Source organism: Suricata suricatta, chromosome 5 (assembly GCF_006229205.1).
Source record: "Suricata suricatta isolate VVHF042 chromosome 5, meerkat_22Aug2017_6uvM2_HiC, whole genome shotgun sequence".
NCBI lineage: Eukaryota > Metazoa > Chordata > Mammalia > Carnivora > Herpestidae > Suricata > Suricata suricatta.
The window spans coordinates 50,741,542-50,747,971 of NC_043704.1; positions in this window are offsets into that span (position 1 = coordinate 50,741,542).

Genomic DNA, 6,430 nt, shown 5'->3' on the forward strand with positions numbered 1-6,430 from the left:
CTCTCTCTCTCTCTCTCTCTCTCTCTCTCTCTCTCTCTCTCTCTCTCTCTCTTTCTCTCTCTCTCTCTCTTCCCCCCCTCCCCGATCCTCCTATTGAGCCACACTTGAGCCTTTGCTTAATCTCTCTCTGACTTGAGCTCCTCTCTTCTCTTTGACCAAATCCCAGCTACTCCTCAGGACACAAGTAAGCCCCACTTTCTCTGAGATGTTATCTTCTGTCTACACCACCCAGTATCAATCCCCTAATTTCCCACTGTCCTTTTTCAAGGATGACTTTATGTCACACTTGTATATTGGTATTGAACTTGCCATGGTTGTCCTTTTCCTCTTAAAAAACAAACTTTGAGGTAAGTGATATTAACAGAATCTTTACCATTTATACAATGTGGTGTTGTGTGATATACATAGCATATATTTATAATTTACCAAATGGATAAATGCAGACTTCAAAATTCTTCTAGTTTGAATTCTGCAGAAAAATACTTAAGGGCAAAAATTTAGTTTGATAATCAAGAAATTCCAAATTCAGAGTGAGATATTTACTAAAATCATATAGTTTATAAACATATATACTTCTTAATATAGGAGATAAGAATAATTTGTAAGATTTCAAATGTAAAACATAATCTTGCAAATCCATACATGTATGATAAATAAATAAAAGGAAAATTCATAATACCCTTTATTAAGTTACAATACTCTATTGTACAATACTCTATGTAAATTTAACTACCAAATTTTTAAAATTAAAAAAATAGTTAGGGCACATTTTGCATTCTCATAGTGATGTTCACTATCTTACTAAGAAAAACAAAACAGATACCCAGGAGATTGAGAATTCAGCTTAACTCTACTAAGCTCTAAAATTTCTCAATTAAACTATTAAAGGAATTGGATTTTGTTCCTAATTCAGCATCCCAGGAACTGTACGTGGAAATGACTTTCATTATTCAGTGGTAGAAAAAATCATCTCTTATTTTGTTGTTATAGTTGATGTAAGAAAATAGACAGGAATGAACAGCTTCTGCACCATCTACAAGAGAGTACAGCTAGAGCAGTTTCCCCTTCTTAACAGAAACTTGAAAAAGAGATCTTCTCTTTTTCTTTCAATCACAAATACAATCTGGATAAGAAGCCAATAATAAACTGAATCTTTTGGTGAGTTTCAGGCATTTGACAATTATATAGGTTGGCTCATCAAGTAGGCATTGATTGTTAGCATTATCCAGGAGTATATAAACATTTATAAATATTGCATGCAGAAGAAAAACTGCACTTAGATGGATGATTAATAGTTCTGTTGTTGGTAATCTATTGTAGTTCTTTTGCATGGAAAAAGCAATTAGAAACACATTTCCGACTATCTCAGACAGATCTGAGATGCTTCATAGCGGAAAATTAAAATTTTAGACATCGCAAAGAGTATAATAAATGTATCTTCAGTCACCACATAGAAACAGTAGCTGGGGGACCCGGACAAGCTCATAAGACTACAATTTGACTTAACTTTCTTCCTTTTGATAATCTGCTTTAATGAAGCCATGAGATTTTTTTGACTGTGATCATTTATTTGTGTGCCTGTGTGTGTGATGGTGTGAGTGTGTTGGCGCTGTGACTAACAGCGGAAGAAAGGAAAGAGGCCAAAAAAGGACAAAGCTAAAAGAAAAAAAGAGTATAAAAGCACAAGAAATGGAAACTTTGACAACTGCACCGTAATAAACCTATATGCATGCAGAGCAGGAGTGTAAAACAACAGGCTGGAAATGAATTTTACTATCGAACTTCCAGGGTCTTATTATAACTTGTGAGTAAAATTGATTTTTTAAATATGAAAAAAACCTTCATTGTATCCTTAGAGTTTTTCACTATATCCACTATAAACTAGATCTTATAAATCAGGTGAGTAATTCCGGGCTAAAAACTGCCGTATCAGGTTTCTGTCTAGAAAAGAATTATGACTCATATTATAATTATCATCACTTACACGGAGGAAATGCTCATTCTAGAAAAACTTTAAAAAATCAGCTTAAGGTGAGTAGAGAGTCTTGAGCTAAGTTCATGTTATTAATAATCCATTAAAAGTCCGTCACAGCCACTTCCTTTCCTTCTTTTTAAGTTGCCATGTATAACAGGATTTTTTTCTTTTTTACATCAGAGAAATTGGGCCTCCAGAGAGTACTGTTTATTGTTATATGCAACATGCTCACAATACCTGTGTAATGGAAAGAAATCAATGAGAATTTTGTTTTGCAATTAGGTTAATCCTCAGGTTATAAAATTTTCAAAAATGCAAGATACAACTTAAATATATATAAGATAAATATATATATACACTTCAAAATTTTAACTTCAAATTCTAAACGATATAGTAATAGAATTTTCTATTAATATAAATGGACTTGCTGATATAATTAAACCCAAATTTTATGCACTAAGTCCTTCCTTTGCATTCTTTCTTCTGTAACCTCCAACCTATAAAAAAAAAAAAAAAAAGCTTTGAGAGGTGTCTGGGTGGCTTAGTTGGGTAAGCGTCTCTCTCGGGTTCAGCTTGGGTCATGATCTTGCGGTTCACGAGTTCGAGCCTGACACTTGGCTCCACACTGACAGAGCAGAGCCTCCTTGAGAGTCTCTCTTGCTCTCTTTCTCTCTGTCCCTCCCTCACTTGTGCTCTCTCTCAATATAAATAAAAATTAAAAAAATAATAAATCCTTGAATTGGATAAAAGTGAGCGCTGAGGGTCATAGTGATGAATTTTGTGTATTTAAGTTTATTTATTTTGAGATAGAAAGAGGCAGAGGGAGAGAGAGAATCCTAAGCAGGCTCAGCACCGTCAGCGTGGAGCCCAATGCCAGGCTCGAACTTGTGAACTGTGAAATCATGACCTGAGCCACGCAGGCACACCCAAACAATTGAATTTTGTGTATTTCTTTTAAGTTTATCTGTTTCGGTAATGAATATTGAAGTGAGTGGTTGGTTGTTTTAACTCGCAGTTGATAAAACCTGGGAGTGTGTTTCTATGTATTGTGATCACCCTCTCCCTCCTGGGAATCCTAGCAACCCATCAGTCTCAGGATCTATGTCTGTGGTAACAAGAGTGACTTCAGAGAGAGAGAAAGGACAAGAAAGGGAGAGGGATAAGAGGGCATTTTTTAGATAATAAAACCATGACACTTTCAAAAGCATATCTGATACATATGTCCCCATGGTTAAATTTTCACTTAGTTGTGAATACGTAGTATTCTCATTTAGGAATAAAACCTCCCCATAGAATAAAGTCCTAAATTAACTAATTTATTTCTTTTACTCATACAGCATAATTTTCCTGCAGTCTGTGATGAAATTTGAAACACGTAAAATGTATTAATTGGTTAGAAGTTTTATCAGATAACCCAAAGAATTATTGAGTCTTTATAGAATTCCTTTGTTGTTAACTAGCTTTAACTTAATAACTGCTAATTCTACAAATAATACTTTTGTGGCATAGCTATTTTTGCCAGACCCAAGTGGGACATTTCTGGATGATCCATACGTTCCCTAGCGTTAGCATTCTTAGAAAGGTCTAAGACTACATAATAGACCTTTTGGGTTGGCTTGGTGTATGTGATTTTCAAGCCTAAGTACGAAGCCAATGTAATTGCTTCAGAACAGCCAAAAAGCTCAACTCAACAGCAATTATCAGTCCTCATCACAGAAAAGGTTACTAAGACAAAGCTTCATTTGGAAAAGAACACCTCTTCTCTCCAGAAAGAGGTTTGAGGGAGCCAGAGACATGGTTTAGGTACTGTTTCTGTGACAATTTTGTGGCAGAGACTATGCCTTAATTGCCCATCTAGCTGGGAGAAAGCTTTATTACACACATTTATTGTTTCCATTGCAACTGGTGTTCTACAGCATTACCCTCCAAGTCAATCATGTGGCTCTTTTTCGGGGCATGAGAATAATGCACTACTGAAATAGTCATTGATATTTTTGACTATAGGAAGAATTTAATTATATTGATTGTGTGGCAATCTCATTGTTTGCTAAGGTTTGGCTAATATTTTTATAAAGTGAAATTGACCTGTAAGTGGCTGATTTCATGTATGTTTTTAAATATATAATTACCTATAAAAAAACATTTGTTTTCTAGAAAATTACAGTAAAACAAAATATGGCCACAGTTTAATCACAGTTTTCAAATGTGCATGGATACAGCCTACCTGTTTCTGTCTCTGCTCCTTCTTCTTGTTCTCCGTATATCATTTGTAAAACTGCTTCCCTTCTGGACTCTGAAGGAAAGCAAAGCTTTGGGCCACTTCATTCCTGAGAATGATTCTATCCTTAGCAGCCTCCAGTCCCTCTAGTGCTATTTTTCTGAATGAATTTGTTTTCGTTCAGTGATGTTTAGAGTACACAAACCCAACTGTATGTGAAATATTGCCCACCTGCAAAAGCTCCCTGCGGGCACTAAATGAAGTAACCATGCCAGGCAAGAATGATTGTTTCTGGGATGTGAGGATGGAACTATCAAAAGGCAGCACTCTGTAAACCTGGAATGAGTCATTTGACATGTTTCAAGGGGCAAACTGAACAATTTAAAAAAAGGCTTGCTTAGTAACAGAAAATAAAAAAAGCTGTTAGAGTTATACCTTGGTTTACTTAGAATGGCCCCACATTTGCCTTCCGTAAATACTATCTTTTCCTAAGTACCTTTTCCTTTCTGCTTCCCTCTCTCTTGTCAGGAATGTCACGATGCAAATCTTGTTCCTAAAAAAATGTGCTAACTCTTCCAGGTTCACTGTACTTTCTCTTTCCTTGAAATCCCTATGGAAATTAGCTAGAAGTTTAATTATACATTATTTATTGCCATATTTTTGTGTGTGTGGAGTATATCATATAAAATTATTTGTGCCATTAAAGAATAAGAAAAAAGTCCATATTTTTCAGCTTCAACATAATCATTCTAATTTTAAAGTCCTTGAGTGAAATGTTTGTTTTTTCCCCACAGTATTACATTGTCTTCTTATTGATTCACAAATCATTATTTGTAATTAATGTGGAGTTAATTTTATATTCCAGGTGGAATCTCTACTCAATTGTATGTTGAGAAATCTTCTCTAACTTTGTGGCTGAAAAACAATCTTATTTAAAAGGAAATAAAGGGATGGGGCACCTGGGTGGCTTGGTCAGCTAAGCGTCCGGTCAGCTCAGGCCATGATTTTGCGGTTTCTGGATTTGAGCGCTGCCTCCAGCTCGGTGCTGACAGCTCTCTGTCTCTGTCTCTCTCTCTCAAAAATAAATAAATCACTAAAAAATTTTTAAAAAGGAAATAAAAGGATAAATAAAGGAGACTATTCTTTTTGAACTTGGGCTAAGGAGGAATTGTCTTTGAACAAGACATAAAAACACAAACTATAAAGGAAAAGATGGGACATTTTTACTACATTAAAAATGAGAATCTAATTAAAAGTAGAATAAAGAGGACAAAGAAAACAAAAATCATACCACTATTATATTTTGATAGATATCTTTTCTTATCAAGCTGAAGATATTACTTCGCTTATTTATGGCTTTCTTTTTCTGCCATCGAGTAGTAGACTATCTGATTGTTACCTCCTTGTTGGTCAACTGACCTTGCTCTTTGCTTTTATTTATTTATTTTTAATTTTTTTTGGATTATAATTTATTTTATTTTTTTGAATATAACAATTTATTTTTTTAACATATGCAATTATTTTCCATCATTTACAATACAGTAGTTACAATGACACTCCAAACAGAAAAGCAAAGTAAAAAATCAAAACCCCAACTTCTATTTCATGTAATTAGACTTATACAGAAATTAGAAGGTTAAGTAACAACTAGTTAATCACCTAATTTCACAACTGTCTGAAGTGGCAATCCTTATATAGCAGCTGATCTATGATACATTCAAGATAAATGACACAATACATTACTTGTCCATAGGCTACAACACAGCCTGCTTAATACCTTTCTGTCGTGTTCCCTCACTCAGCCCCACGTTGGGACGTCACTTGTCTGGTCCTGCCCCAGCCGGTGGGGCGGTAAATCCTTGCGGGTCCGTTCCTGAGGGAGGGAGAGTAGGGCAGGAAGGGGCGCACAGAGAGTGAGGGGAGACAGCGATTTCTGATCAAGCCCCCGTTTATTAAGAGAATAATCCACACCTATATAGGATTTGGGGCGGGAAACTGACCCAGGTTGGTTGCCAGGTAACAGAGTCAAATGATTATTAAAGGGGAAACCGAAACTGAAACTCTGAACACAGCATCAAAAGGAGAGCCCAGACTTTCGTCTGCAATACTGGGCAGGGGAAGATTAGCGCTGCATAGGCCCGAATGCGGTTGATCTTTTGTTCATTTTGGCTTTTCTCCTCTGGCCCAGTATGACTGTCTCCGAATCCTGGACCAGGAAATGCACTCTCCTGGCCTCT